Source organism: Ammospiza nelsoni, chromosome 20 (genome assembly GCF_027579445.1).
Source record: "Ammospiza nelsoni isolate bAmmNel1 chromosome 20, bAmmNel1.pri, whole genome shotgun sequence".
NCBI classification, from domain to species: Eukaryota; Metazoa; Chordata; class Aves; order Passeriformes; family Passerellidae; genus Ammospiza; species Ammospiza nelsoni.
In genome coordinates, this window is record NC_080652.1 from 5,194,545 (window position 1) to 5,210,811 (window position 16,267).

At 47.0% G+C, this 16,267-nt stretch overlaps 1 protein-coding gene across 1 annotated transcript in view; it reads right to left on the reverse strand.

The window, feature by feature from the left end:
- Window positions 1-16,267, reverse strand: part of BRINP1 (BMP/retinoic acid inducible neural specific 1) — a 97,518-nt gene that overhangs the window by 49,900 nt on the left and 31,351 nt on the right. The gene's annotated exons all lie outside the window — the stretch shown is intronic.

Consider the following 16,267-nt stretch of genomic DNA (forward strand, 5'->3'; position numbering starts at 1 on the left):
GCTGTCCCTAGGGTTCGTTACTACAGGATATTTACTACAGGACAGAAGTCTGTGAGATTTAGCTGAGGATTGCCCTGGCTGTGCTTTTCCCTCTCCCTCACTCTCAATCCCATTCAGAAATACAATTTCTGGGAGTTCTCAGAGAAGATAAAGGACCAAAGAGCAAGAGCTCTTCCTCAGAGCTTCCCTGTGAGGGCGGGCTGATTGATTACGGATCAGAGCCTGCTCCAGCTTCCCTTCCTCAATGAAAAATCGAGAGCTCTTAAAAATTGAATAAAATATGCCGTTCTGAGAAGGATTTCCACTGGCACGAGCACAATAGGAGGTAGTAGTGAGTTGCTCAATATTTCTGTGCGCTCTGGCTAATCCTTTACTGCTCAGTCCCTGCGCACTCTCCCCGTGGCACCTGAGGATAACTCATCTGTAATTGGTAAGGGCTCCAGCTCCGTGTCTCCAGACAAAGCTTAAATCGCTCACGTTTGGGAGAGCTCCAGCTTCAGCTGTGGCTGGAGCTGCCCAGGAGAGGATTCCTTTTGGTAGCTGCTTTCAGGCCTGCAGAATCTGGCTTTGTTCCACGTTGGAAGAATCTGGAACAGCTTGTAATGTTTTCGCTGGACAAAAATTTTGTCAAAATAGCTCGTTCCTTAGATCTCTTGCTCTCACCATAGTCACTGCTGACCAGAGCAGATAGGGTATCAAAAAGATGTTGAAGCCAATTCATCAGCTTGAAACACTCTACTGCTAACAAAATAAAGCGTTTTGACAAAACCTTACTGTGGAGAAAATGTTTTTCTGCCTCACCTTGACAATTTTATTGCACCTAAAATACAAAGACATTTCCATTCTGTTGTTTCCCTCCACCCTCGTGGAATTTCATCAGTTCTGTTCCTCTTTCAGTGCACAATCCCTAAGACTGTGAGTGAAAATCCTACTTCAGTGTTACAAACACTTGTGAGACCTTGACTGGGAGCTGAGATTCTTCTGTGCCAGCTCACAGGCTGCCACTGTGCATAGAAATTCTTTTCCTTTGGATGCTCACTCACAATTGTGCAGGAGATGGTCACCAACAGAGCTGATCTGTTCAAGTGGGAGATAAAATACTGTCTTTTTTAAAGACCTGATCCAAATATCTCAGTTCCCCGGAGTGACAACAATAAACTTATTTTTATGACTCTTCTTCAGGAGAAAATTAAGTCCAAGCACAGTTGGCAATTATCCTGTAAGCTTATTATATAGTAGCATTCAGCCCCTTGCACAGTCTTGGTTCCTGGTTTTTTACATGCTGGAAGAGCTGGTAATTTCTGTCCCTTGTTACAGAGTCATTTCACAGGGAAGCACTCTCAAATTTCATTTAATCCACTGTGGGCTGTGCAAGATGCTGCAGACACCTCAGCAGCTGCATGCACCTCAAACATCAGTGGTTCTGTGGGCACGGAGCCATTTCTGAGTGACCACAGAGCCCTGCTGGCTCTGTCACCTCCCCATCCTTCAGTGTGTGTGGATCCCAAACAGAATCACACAGCCTGAGTAAATCTGCATGGGGAAGGCAAGCAACAATTGATCCCTCTTCATCTTACCACACCAGCATCCCTGCTGCTGTGTCTGCAGACATTCCAGGAGTATTGCTGGGGATTCCAGATGTCTTGCAGTGTCCAAGGCCAGGCTGAATGGAGCTTGGAGCAGCCTGGCACAATGGAAGGCGTCCCTGCCCATGGTAGGGTTTGGAACTGTTTAGTTTTTTTTTTAAAATCTCTTCCAACACAAAGCATTATGTGATGAATAAAGAACCCATGAGTGGTGCATATACCCATAGAAATATTGGCACAATTCCTTTCAACATTCAACTTTTTTCTCCTTTCAGATCAATCCAGTTCATCTGAGGTCATCAAACAATTAGCAAAACTTCAGCTGTGGCGTTGCTAACTCTGCCACAATTGTCTGTTCCCTGTGCAATCCTGTGGTAGGATGGAAGATTCGGGAATATATTTCTCCCTGGGTTTGCAGTGCTACTGCTCTGTGGCCTGCTCTCCCTGCTTATGCATGCTGAGGAGATTTGCTGTTATGAACCGCGCCACAAAACTACCATCAAACTCAAATTTAATAACCTAAGTATTATGAAAATCAATATTATGGCTATTCTCATTCATATGATTAACATTAATATAATTTGGGGAAATATTTATGCTGCAGCAGTGACTGGAGACCTGGGTTAAGAGGAGATCCTGAGCAACTCCACAGAAGAAAAGACACCATTGTTTCCAGATGAGCACTGAAATGCAATACTCCATCTCTGAGTCTCCATGGGCTCGGATATTTTATGTAAGTTACCTAATAAGATAACAAACCAGCCTTACAATCCCTACAGCCACACTGGTGACAGTTTGAAAATCATGAGTCAAGCTCAAAAAAAGAATTAAGAGATTGCTTTTAAAATTCATGAGACTTTTAAAATCTGATAAACTTCAGGGTTTTTTCTTTCCTTCCTTTTTTTTTTTTTTTTTTGCCTTCTGCTTTCTGAGTATGTAGGAGTCATATTATCAAGTTTTCCTCTGCAATTATGAGGGCCGTAAACTTACTTTAAAAATTGAGTTGAGACATTTACATAATCACAGGACTCTGAAAGTGTGGGCTTTGAAGAGACATTAAATAGTCTTGAGATACAGTTCATCATGTGACTTGGCAACACTCGCTGCTGAACAGTACAGCACAGACTCCAAATATCAAATACTCCCAAGGAACAGAGAGGAGTCTTTTATGGGTGGGAGGGGGGAATCTGACACTTTCACAGTCTGCACATGAATGGGGGAGAAGGGGAGGAACACAGGGGAAGCAAAACAAGGAGAGCAAGGAGTGTGGGACTATTCACTTTGCTTTAATCAGAGATGGAGCTAAAAAACTTCTTGTCTTATTCCTGTATTTCCCGCTTGCCCTTAACCATGCCACACACGCTTTTCCCTGTGTACCAGGCTCTCTGATTAGCCCAGCCCTGGCTGTGCACCTGCACTCCCAGGGACAGCCCCAGACATCTGAGGGGAGCTAAAAGTAATGTTCTTTCTGGGGTTTTCACTCAAGAGCTGGAAGGTAACACTGGCATTTTTAATGCTGAATACTCGCTGGGTGGGTTTGCCTTTGCTGAAAAGGAAATAACCAGTATGAGAGAAGGGGGAGGGAAAGCAAAGTGAGGTTTGGGTGGGGTGCAAGCGCTATGGAAACACCTTTCTGGGGTGCATGGATAATGAAAACACCTTTCAGGGGTGCATTGATAATGAAAACACCTTTCAGGGATGCACGGATAATGAAAACAGCTTTCAGGGATGCACAGATAATGAAAACAGCTTTCAGGGGTGCACAGACAATGAAAACACTTTTCAGGGGTGCATGGATAGTGAAAACACCTTTCTGGGATGCATGGATACTGAAAACACCTTTCAGGGGTGCATGGATAGTGAAAACACCTTTCTGGGATGCATGGATAAAGAAAACTCCTTTCAGGGGTGCGTGGATAATGAAAATACCATTCAGGGGTGCATGGATAATGAAAAAAAAAATTTGCAGGGATGCACAAGCAATAGAATTTGCCCTCCAGAGATAACACAGCTTCTCCCACCTGCAGGTTGCCATGGGGTTCAAGTGTCCCTCACTGGTCAGTGCATCCTCATCCAACCTGAATGCCCTGAGTGCTCTGTGATGTTCAGCTCTCAAATCAGCACTGAAACCCAGCCCACACCGCAGCAGAGCTGCCAGTCACCAGCAGCCCATGAAACCTATGAAACCTGTGTTTGCAGCTTGCCAGGAGACACTTTGATTGCAGGAATGACAAGCTCCAAGTGTCAGGATGCTTCACTGAGTCAGAGTCCAGAGCTGGTCCCAGCTGTAAGTAGCAGGGGAACTCTTCCAGCAGCTTTTCCATGGCACTCTCACTCAGGGGAATCAGAGCTTGTTGCAATATCAGGCATTTTGGAGCCTACAGGCCCTGGTGAGAGCACAGCCATCAAATGGGGTTCTCCTTCAGCAAGCTTTGTGTATCCCTGGGAGATGGAGAATATCCAGAGGCTTTTCCCTAACTGGCCTCTAAAATGCCTGGTTTTACCCTACCCTTGCTGAAACTGATGTCAGGAGAAAGCACAGTGCAGGGTTTGGGGCCAGTGGGTGTTGACACAAGGGGACATTAAAGGCGTCCCTTCAATTTGGGCTAAGGGAATCCAGGAGCCAAGGGAATCCAGGAATCCTCCTGCCTCAACCCCAGAGCAGAGGATTTCCATGCTGCTACCTAAAAAGTGCTGTGCACCATTGGCAGGTTCAGTTAGGCAACTCTCACTCCTCCAGACATAATTCCTGTGAAACTTGTGTGAAACCTGGCCCAGAAAAGCTGCAGGACAGCCCTGAGCAACTCAGTCTCATGGGTGGCATCCCTGCCCATGGCAGGGTGTCTGGACTAGATGATCCCAAGCCTTTCTAGGCTTCCACAATTCCATTTAATTCTTCCATAGCACAGCTTTCTGGACTCTCTCTCCAAAAAAGCTCTTTCATTGCAAGCAGAAGCACAAGCTGGCTTGACCTGATTGAGGATTTGATGGAATGGCTTCCTCTCCCCGCTGCTCTCCCCTCTGCTGGGAGCCATCTGCACATTAAAGCAGATGTTGGTTGCACTCAGGTCATGTTTCCAAGCTTTCTTTTGTAGCCATAAGGACTAGAGACTCTTCCCTCCCTGCCTGCACTCATTTCTTAATTAAAGCTTAAATTCTGATGTCGTCACATGACTGCAGGAGCAGATCCCCAGGCAGGCATTTAGTGCTCTGTGTTGTCAGCAGGGCTTTGATTTAGAAGCATCACAGATCCTTTAGAGGATCCTTCCCCTCTGGAAGCCCCAGCCTGGCCCAGCTGCCACTGCCAGAGCCCGGGGCTCCCTCTCAGGCAGCTGCTGGAGCAGCCCAGAGGCTTTCCCACGCCACAGAGCGTGGGGATGGGGAGCACCTCTGTCTCCTTGGAATAATGGTTCCAGAGCCGGGCAGCTGTGAGGAGTCTGGCAGGGAGGGAGGAGGAGGAGGAGGAAGAAGAGGAGGAGGAGAAGGAGGAGGAGGAGGGGGAGGCAGCAGCTGCCAGCAGCCTGCACTGCAGCACCTCATCCCAGAGAGCTGGGTGGGTGTAAGCACCATACCATCCCTACCCATCTCCTCTCCTCCCTCTCTCCATGGTTTTCACTGGATGGGGTGTATTTGACCAGGAAAAAAACATAATTCCACAGTGAAGGAAACCTCACAGCAGCTTCCTGTAAAAAACTTTGTGGTCACCATGCCAGTGCTGGAAGGGTGAAGAGCTGCAGGTGTGGAAGGGGTTTGGTCCCCAGAGCTCCCAGGCTTGGCCACCAGCAAACAGAGCCCTGGTGAACACTGGCAGCCAAAGCTGCCTCCATCAGCCCCATGCCTTGGAGCAGAGCAGGTCCCACCTGCCCAGAGCTCTCCTGAGGGAAGCTGGGCTGTGCCAGGACACCTGGGTGCTGTGTCAGCTCCTTCCTGGGCACACACGTGGGCAGCAGCACAAAGGAAGTGCTGGCTCTGCACAAGAATATTTGACATCACACTGCCTGCAGAGCAGATCCTGCACAAAGGGCTGGCCCAAACCCTGCTGCAGGCAAAGCTGAGCCCAGGCTTTCTTTGTGTCCTTGGGTTCTGTACCTGCTCTCAGCAGCTTAGCCCAGGAAATCTGCCTGGATGGCTCAGGCTGTCCTGGTGGACACTTCTTGTTCCATTTACAGAGCCTGGTGGGTAGCAATCAGCAAAAAAGAAAGGGGAAAAAAATATCCTGTCTGGAACCCAAGGGGAACATTGGAGGGATCCAGAAATAAAAAAGAAAAAACCCTACAATGCCTTCTCCCAGTGCTACTTGTGCCAGAACAAAATTATTCTGTCTATCTAACAGGATGACTTTTTTATTTTAATGTAACAGCTTCTCTGCTGAAATAAGCATCTGCCTGGTTTGAAAACAGAATTAATAAGATTATTAAAAAATAATTTTTAAAAGCAGCTAAAAATATTTTTATTAAAAAAAGAGAGTGAAAGCTTCTCTTAGCCTTGTTAGCTTTTAAAATATGTTCCCAAGCCACTGGACCATAGTGTGCTGCTCTGGAGGAATCTGAGATGAATGTGCAGAGTCATTGCTGTCACAGCATGCTGGGAGCAGCCCTGCTGGGCACAGCCTCCACTTGACATGTGGAGGGGAACACTCCCCCACCATTCAGGAGGTCTCTGAAGGGACAGCATGTGGACATCCTTGTCCAAGCCCAGCAGGATGCAGATCTCTTTGGAAAGGTTCAGTGACTAAAATATTTCTGTGCTCCTTCTGGGATTCACTGGGAGGAGGATCAAAATGTTTTGTTATGGATGGAGAAGGGGAATTTTCCTGCTGGAGATCTGTGCTAGCACTCGGACAATCCAGCTGAGAGCTCCCCTGGATCAGCAGGCAGGGCACTGATCTGCCTTTCCAGGCACACAGCTCACTGGAGTGCTTTTCTCCAGAGGAACTGGTGTGTCCTGACCACAGGAGGACACATCTCATCAGATGTGAACTCACCAACTGCTCTGCCTCCACACTGTTCCATAGCTGGGCGTGCGCTCCCACCTTCGTTTGCAGGGCTGCCCTTCTGAGCCTGGCCAGATTTTCTGCTCCCCTATTTCAGCACCTCCAGGCATTTCAAAGGCTGGAGCCATGGTGCCTGACCACAGGAGCCTCATCAGGATGTGAATTCATCCACTGCTCTGCCTCTACACTGTTCCCATGGCTGGGCATGCGCTTCCACCTTCGGATGCAGGGCTGCCCTTCTCAACTTGGGCAGATTTTCTGCTCCCCTATTTCAGCATCTCCAGGCATAACAAAGGCTGGTGCCATGGTGCCTGACCATGGGAGCCTCATCAGAATGTGAACTTATCAACTGCTCATCAGAATGTGAATTCATCCGCTGCTCTGCCTCCACACCGTCCCTGTGCCACCTTCGTATGCAGGGCTGCCCTTCTGAGCCTAAGCAGATTTTCTGCTCCCCTATTTCAGCATCTCCAGGCATAACAAAGGCTGGTGACACCTTTCCTTCCTCTTGCCCTCCGTTCTCAAGAATATCAGAGAAGGAGAGGTGTGTCCTTCTGTCAAGCCCTGCAGCTGCCAGGGATGCTCCCAAGCCGTCACCATTCGAATCCAAAGGCAGCCAGAGCAGCTGCTCCTCCAGCCTGGGCAGGGCCAAGCTCTGTGCCTGCTCACACACCCCAGGACAAAGCTCTGCACAGCTCAGCCCCAGCCATTCCCTGCCAGCCCCTGCTCCTGCCTTCATTCTGCTTATGCAAATCCATGGCAAGCTGCACATATGCAGGGAGCTGCATTATGCAGGGGATGTAACAGCAGCAGTCCCTGCACTGCATGTGGAATGAAGGCTGGGGCTGGAGGAGATGCTGTGTGATGGAATTGTCTGGTTCGTGCCCATCACTGAATGGTTCCTGTTTGCCAACCGCTTTTAGAGATGCTAGACAGGAATGTAAATTGTGGCTTTCGTAAAGTTGCATAAACGTGTAGTAATGTCATTTTTAGATGAGCATTTACATCGAAGACAACACCGGGAGGCTTCATTGTTTACATGCACTATGGAAATGGATTTCAGGTTTTGGTTTACACACATTTATTTACACAGCATGTACTGATTGTAAACCAATGTACATCACTCCTTTACAGGCATAATATAAACTAGGGGGATTCTGTATTTTTGCCTGGATGAATTTCCATTGCTCATTCCACGTGGAGAAGAGAACCCCCTTTCATCTCAGCTCCCTCTGTCCTTCAATTGCCGTGCTGTCTCTCCTAAAAACCCTTCCCTGTGACTGGAAAACAAAAGAAGCTGATGTCCCTTTTAAACACATAGCATAAAACCCTAATAAGAAAACCTTGTCAGCAGAACTTCAGCACGACTGAAAAACCCTAAGCAAAGATTAAAAGGCCTAACAGTGCCCATCAATTCATACCTGAGCTAAGCACCACCTTAATGCTGTTTGAGAAGAACGTTCACGGCGCTTCCTTGGATGCTTCAGACATGCAGTCAAGTGGAACAGGGCTGAAAACCTGCCAGGCTGTGTGAGAGAGGATCTGTGAGTGCATTTTGTCACCGTCACAGCGCCTGGGTCCCAGCACCCAGCCTGGTTTTGGGAAGCACCACGAGCTTTGCCAGGCACAGCTGCGTTCCTGCTGCTCATCCTGGCTCTCACTCCTACCCAGCCACACTGGGGAAATTATTATTGTGTTTTTTTCTTTATCCTAAGATGCTGAACCCAGAGAAAATGAAAGCTGGACCCCAGGGAATTTCAAGATTTCATAGTCACAGAGTGAAAAGGACAGTCAGTCTTTTTTTGTTTTTCAGTCCTTCCCTAACTCAAGGTTATAAAACCTCCTTGCAAATTCAAACTGAAGAACAAACAGCTAAACACAATACACTCAAAATCAAAATGTTCCTCTTTCGACATTTTTGAAGTGGCACTGCTTGACTTCATATCTTGAGATGAACTTTAGCGCCTTAAAAATTGCAAAAAAATAAAAAATTCACTGGATTAATAAAGTGAAAATAAACAGCAAGGTTTAAAACTTTCACTGAGCCTGAAATGAAATGTTTCAATGTTTTCATTTTACTGAAAAGTTGAACAAACATCCATTTCATATCAACCCATTTTTAATATGATTTTTGTTCTGTACAACCAGTGAACCACAAAATCAATTCTTTGTACTGCTCTATTGACCAGTAGATTAAATTCAATGCAATAAAGAGACAGCAAAAACAGCCAATGAGAAATGGAGAGAAGAAGGGCCAGAAAAAATGATGGAAGCAGCTCTTATATATTCTGTCTGTGCCACAACTTAGCACAACCAAAACAACCTCACAACCACTTTAAAAGAACTTTCATGCACATTGCTGCAGGAAACAGCAGCCTCACCTCTCCCCTTTGTCACCCTGCTGCCTCCATCTGCACAACCCTGTCCCTCTGCTATGCCCTGACCACAGAATGAATGAGACCAGGAAGTGATCTAGTTAAAAATTAACTTTTTATTTATTTTATATTTTATATTTTATTTTATTTTATTTTATTTTATTTTATTTTATTTTATTTTATTTTATTTTATTTTATTTTATTTTATTTTATTTTATTTTATTTTATTTTATTTTATTTTATTTTACTTTACTTTATCTTATTATTTTTTTCAGCTCTCGGACCGTTTTTCTGCCAGGTGAGTTCCTCAGCTCTTTGAAATCACAGTTTTACATGAAATCTGCCTGGCAGTTCCCAGTCAGGAAAGGCCAAACTTCTGTAGATTGGAGTCAACTTTAGCCCGGAGAAAAGGAGGCTCAGGGGGGACCTTCTTGCTCTCTACAGCTCCCTGATGGGAGTGACAAGTGACAAAAGGAAATTACCTCAAGCTGAGCCAGGTGAGGACTTCAGGAAAATTTTTTTTAATGGAAAAATCTGCCCATGGAGGTTTGGAGTGCCCATCCCTGGAGGTGTCCCAGGAAGGGCTGGAGGTGGCACTCAGAGCTCTGGGCTGCGGACAAGGTGGGCATCAGGCACAGGTTGGACTCGAAGACTTTTCCAGCCAAAACAATTCTGTGATTCTGATATAAAACCCTCACAATCACTGACCAGCTTGGCCAAACCCAGTGCCTGATGTAAGAGTAACATTTTGCTTTTGCTCAGAAATTATAAAAGCTCATTTTCCTCCCAGCCAGGGCAGGCAGTCACACAAACCCTGGGGCTGTGTGTGTGCCCTGGGCAGTGCTGGGTGTGCTGGAACACATTCTCCAGCCAATAAATTGGTGAATTTACCTTGAAGTCAACAGTTTCACACATTTATGTCACAGAGAATCTGGCTCATTGTTTTTAATTTGTGGTGCCATAAAACTTTGAAAGTTTTGTGAGACAGTTTTGTGAGACCCATCTTTTTTCCTCCTTCATTTTTTTTTTTTCCTCTAAGGGAAAATTCAAGCAGCAGAACAGCATATGCATTTCTACGTCTGCTGTAGCCTGTGCTATGTGCACAGCAGAGATGCTGGCTTCAGGATCCTTCTCTTCCTCTTCACTGAGGGAGTGACACATTTAGGGAGCACATAGCTGCTCAGATTTGTGGGTTTTCTAGGACTAAATAAAAATCTCTAGTGTGGCTGAATGCATTCACCAGCGCAAATCCCTTTATGAGCACACAGTTTAGTGTCCACTCTGAACTGGAGAAAGAGGGAAATAACACAAATGTTGGTTAGATGGGACCATGGGGGTCCCTAATGCAGCCTCCCACTTGAAGCAGGACCAGCTCTTGAGCACATCAGCTGAGGCTTTGTCCCGACAAGCCTTGAAAATCACCAAGTCACTTTAACCTTGAAAGTCACGCTCACCTCTACAGCCACAACAGCCTTGCTCTCCACAATACCAGCAGTTTCACTCCTAACCTTGCTAGTTCTCTCCTTACTATCCTAGAGATAGCAGTAGCAATAATCCAAGCCTATGTTTTCGTACTCCTACTGAGCCTCCACCTACAAGAAAATATCCAACTCTCAAAGGCACACCAAGCACATTCTTATCACATGGAGACACCTCTCACCTCTCCACTGACTTGTCCTAGACCTGCACTGTTTCTCCTGAGGAAACAACATTTTGGGAGAAAAAAAAAAAAATCAGCTTTTTTCCCCAGGCAGCATCCCAACCAATTTCTGTGCAGCTTGTGCAGCCAGTTTCTCCCAATCTTTCTTGTCTCACAAGCTCCTTTTCCTTTTTAACTATCTGGGACCTTGCTGTACCAAGTGTTGGTGAGTTATCAGCTCTGTCCTGTCACTCTGCAGAGGGAGGGATGGGCAGAGCTGGCTGCTTTGGTGCCACCTCCCTCACTAAGTTTTGATTTAAGCAGACCTGACAGGGGTCTCAGAAGGATTCTGTATTTGCAGATTTCATGAAATTAGACAGTCTCTACCTGGTCCCACTGCAGCAGAAGCTACAAGGTGAGCAGATCCTTTTATACCCCAGGGTTTCCCTGCTCCCTTGCACGGACAGCCAGACTTCCCTGTCCCCACTGTCATTTCAGAAAATGGAATTAAACTCCCACGCATGGAAAACACGCATTCCTTCTCGCACATGCACGTTCCACTCGCAGCCCTGTGTGATCATCCATTTTATATTGCTGCTGTCCCTTATGTCCAAACATCTTGCAGCTTTTAATTAAGTCTGCCCAGCAATGCAGAGCAGGCAAGTGCTGTCATCTCCTCATCTCCCCTTCTCAGGGGGTGGGGAGGGAATTGGGGCACGCAGAAATGAGCTCACACACAGCCACAGCACAAACCTGGGGCAAAAATCCAGGTCCTGCCTGTGTCACCTCTCTGCCACTCCATCTGTGGGCTCCCCTTTCCAAAGCTCTGTGTCCTGTCCCTCTTGTCCCTAGAATTGGCAATGGCAATCTCTGCTCAGCTGGATGAGCCCATCTCACCTTGTCCCTCGTTGCCTCCCCTCTCTGACACTGAACAAAGCCTTTTGTTTTTCTTTTAAGGAAAGAATTTTTCATTGTTTTTGTTTGGTTTTTGTTTGTTTGGGTTTTTGTTGTTGTTTTGGGTTTGGTTTGTTTGTTTGTTTTTTTGGTTGTTTTGTTTTTTGCTTTTTCTAGATCTTGCTTCAGCTGAGCAGCATCATCAGGGAAATTCCTGTCAGTGCCTCTGCCTGGCAATTTGCATGGAGCATTCCAGTGCTCAGCCCACTTTTTTGCTTTGCCTTATAGCTAAATAACTTCTGAGAGAAGAAGCAGAAAAAAAAAAAAAAAAAAGGACAACATGACAACATACTTCAAAGCAGTGGGCTGAAGCTGTTAACTGTTCAGTGGTAACAGGGATGTTTTCTGGTCTGAGCAGGACCCCAGTCCCAAAGCCAAGCTGAGCTTCATCTGTTCTCCAGCCTTCCTGCAGTACCTCGTACCCCAGGCTCTCATGACTAGGAATAACAACAAGGATGGTGATAATGAATATTCAGACAACCCACAAACCACTCTCAGCATCTGCCATCCTATCTGCATTAGCACCAGTATGCACAGATAATGATCAAAGCAGCATTTTCCTGCCAGAGGCCCCCCTAAACCACCCTTATTAGTATGAATCAATGCTGACTAATGTGCTTCCCTAATGCAATTGTATCCACTCCTACTGTTCATGATTTAATATAAGACATCTCCCCCTTTGCCTGCCTTCCTCCTAATGCCACATGCAAGGTGGAAGCCTTGACTGAGGGTACCAGGAAAATCAGAAAAAAAAAATTTTTACAAGAGACCTAAAATCCACTGAAATGAAATGCATGGAAGGAGGTTACAAGACTTTGGGGGTTTTAACAGTGAACTGTCTGCTCACTCTAGGATGCTAGACCTGCATCCAGGCTTCCTATGAAAGATATCATCAGCTCTGAGGTTCTACAGCAGTTCTGCTTATGCAGAATATAAAATAGCCGTGCTCACTGCAACAGGTTCTGTGCTGGGTGCTGACATGCTCTGGACTTCAGTAATGATAGAAGGAAGACTCCCCCATGATTTTATGTTGCTTCCTTTGTAGCATCACCTGCAAAAAGGAGAAAATTCTGCATTTTGCCTAATGCTGCTCTCAGCACCACCAGTGGCTTTGCCTTGGTGGCTTTCCGGTGTAAATGACACTGGCCCTAATGTGATGTGTCCGTGTTCCCAAACAGCAGGACACCAGGGAAATCACCACTAAACAGCCAACAGTGCTTCAGTTAGGTCTGGGTGAAGCCCTCTGGATTGATTTCACATCCTCTCCAAACCCTTGGTCACTGTGGCTGGTTTGGGATCTGCTGCCATCAGCCCTGGGAGAAGAGCAGGGGTCAGGCCAAACCTCCCTCAGCAAAATCACAAGGAACTGCTTGACAGAGCAACAAACTAAAAACCAGCCAACCTAAAAAAGTATGGGAGGAAAGGGGCATTGAAGGAGAAGATTGCACAGAAAATTCCCATGCTCCATATCAGCTGCTTTCCTAAGGAAAGGACTGATATCCTTAATGCAGGATGTGTGCCTCCCTTGGGCTAGCCTACTGCAAAGAGCAATTGAGAGCCATCTTTTGGTAGGAAAGAGGCTTCTATGTTGGAATTAAACAGTTGACAAAATCCCAACAGCTTTACAGATTCTCGGAGTCAATTTAAGGAGGCCACAAAATGAGATTTTACCCCTGTGGGTTTCAGTAAAACGGAATGTTCTGGGAGAGTGTGTGCACAGTCTAGCTCTTAACTGTGAGAATTGGCTGTGGCTCCACTAATTCTCCATAGCCAGGCTGAGCCTGATATCCCTTTAAAAATGCATGGGCTCAGTTTTTAAGTGACCAGTTCTGCCAAACAGGGCCAGATATTAAAAACAAACAGCCCTGCAGCATCCAGCCAGACTCCCACCTGATCGTTGCATCTGCTCTGCTGCAGCACGTGAGGCTTCCTCCTCTTCCTCAGCTGAGCAGGTTTGTCCCAGAGTTGGATTTCCAAGGTGCTCAGCTCCCAGCAGCTCCAAACACCACACATGAGTGGCATTCCCAAGCACTCAGCTCCCTCCTTCAGCTCAACTGTGTGGTGTTTGGCCGTGAGATGCCCTTGCAGTCCTCTCTAAACTCTCTCCCCAACTACTTCCACTGGATTTTTGTCTTATTTCCAGGGTGTTTTTGGGAATGCTCAGCTCCCAGCAGCTTCAAACACCACATATGACTGGCATTCCCAAGCTCCCTCCTTCAGCTCAACTGTGTGGTGCTTGGCCATGAAATACCCCGGGTACCCTTGCAGTCCTCTCTAAACTCTCTCCTAACTACTTCCACTGGATTTTTGGCTTATTTCCATGGTTTTTTTTGGAATGGTGACTTCTCCAGCATGGTCATTATCTGCAAGACCCCTTTCTCAGACACCTGCCATGCACACAGAATGCTGATGCCCTTTTTCTCCCATGCTGGGAGGAGGGTGGTGTGTTCTCCACCTGCTCCACATGTCTTTCATAAATGGTTTAACAATATTAAGCAGAAACAGAAAAAACAGAACAAACAACTTCCCATACATAAAATTCATCTTGAACTGAGGTAAGACTTTAAATTCATATTAGTTTCCTACAAACCAAAAGGGAATTTGTTCCTTTCCCCCTGACAGATAAAACAACAAACCACAGGCTTCACAGGCAAACAAACTCTTGGCTCCTTTATAAAAGTGGAGGAGGCAGAGCCATGGCAGAGGCTGCTTGCTCAGGGTGTGAATCCTCCATCACAGGAGACCTCCCAGGTTCCCCACAAACCTCTGTCAGATGTGACACAGGTATGCCTGAGCCTGCCTTGGGGGAAAGGCTCAATTAAATGACCTCTCAAGGTCCTTGCAGACCCGTTTCTCCGTGATGCTCAGAGACAGGATCCCAGGCTTGATGGATCTGTGGCCTGACCCACAGTGACAGCTCGTAGCTATGTCTGAACACATCCATCGTGTGCCTCTGTGCCCCCAGCCCCTCCAGACTCTGTGCTGGCATCCTGGGCTGCACAGCTCTTTAGCAAAGGGCACAGCCAGTGCCAGAGGCGAGGAGCAGGGCAGGGATCTGCGGGCTGGGTCACTGTGTGTGTTGGCAGGCAGGGCAGGAGGGGAGCTGGGCAGAGCACAGCCAGGCAAAAAGGCTTTTGGGAAAAGGCATTTTCTCTGCTGCTCTGCGCACAGGCACCAGTGGAAGCAAGGCAGTGCAGCTTTTAGGTTTTGGGGCTGTCTTCCCCCTGAGCTGTTTTGGAGAGGACAAGCCAGGACAATATTTTTAACCTGCTGCAGGGAAAGGGGGTTCTGCACTCCCTGGAGGCTGCAGGACAAGAACATTTTTCTTCCCCACACAGAGCTGATGCCTCACAAATCTCTGTTACTCTGGCTCCGTGCCCATGGGACAACACTCCCAGCACACAGGTGATTCCCTGTAATTCCCTGTAATTCCCCCTCCCCATGTCCATGTCCATGTGCACAGTGCCACAGGCTGCTCACCAACATTTCCCTGCCCACCACTCTGCATGGCTGTGTCTTTCTGAAGCACAGCAGGACCATATAATTATGTAAATACACACGTGGCTGGGAGAGTTTTTCAGTCTCTTTGGGTTTCAGCACAAATCTCCTGACACTTGCTGGCTTATTCCCCTTCACTCCAAAGTGCCTGCTGCTTCAAAAGGGCGTTCATGTGAGCACCCCAGCTTTTCAGATTAAAATGAGGAGGAAAAGGGGTGGTTCTAGATAGCACAGCTGGCAAGAAGAGTTTGAAACAAGCGACAGCTAAGGCTTAAAAACCCAGAAGGCAAAATAAAATCCAAATTCTGCCTATTCTCTGCAGGTTTTTTTAACTCTCTGCAGTTTCTTAAATCAAGATCACAGTTCTTGGGCCAAGTCCAACTTACACATGGAGATAAATCCTCAAAGATCCATGGTAGGCAGCACACAGCCAAGGCTCCTACACAGCAGTGTGAGAACTGTCACGCTGACGTGCGTGGTGACATCTTTATGTGAACCTGCAGCTACTGGCAGTTCACATGTACGAGTTTGGTACAGAGGCTTGGGCTGTCCAGAGCTCCATTGATTTGAAAAAGCTGCTTGGGAACCTGCCTGTGAACTGTCTGTCACCAGGAATGAAGAACACCCACCCCCTCAGCTCCTTTTCATCTCACTCTGTGCTGTGCACATTGCCATGACACTGCAGCGCCTTCATCTCACTATCAGAGCGCTCCACCCCAGCCTTTGAAGCAATTTGCATTGCCAGCTGGGGGCCTGGGGGAACCAAAGCAGCATTGCCAGGTGGAATGGGGACAGTGGTGCAGCTCTCAGCCTGCAGCCCATGGGAACTGGCAGAGCTCCCAGCACCCAAAAACTCATCCAAGGCACAGGGAGCAGATCGGAAATACAAGGTGACCCCTGTGGGAGGGAGGAATAACAAGGAGGACTCCATGGATATCAGAAGGCTCATAAATTGGAACACAAACCCGGTGAGGAATGTTTGAGGGAGCTGGGGCTGTTTAGCCTGGAGAAGAGGAGGCTTAGAGGTGACCTTATTGCTCTCTACACCTTCCTGAAGGGAGGCTGCAGACAGGTGGGGTTGGGCTCTGACAGAACCAGAGGACACAGTCTCCAGCTACAGCAGGGAAGGTACAGGCTGGATATCAGGAAAAAGTTTTTCACCAAAAGAATAATAACATACTGGAATGTCCTTCCCAGGGAGGTGGTGGAATCACCATCTCTG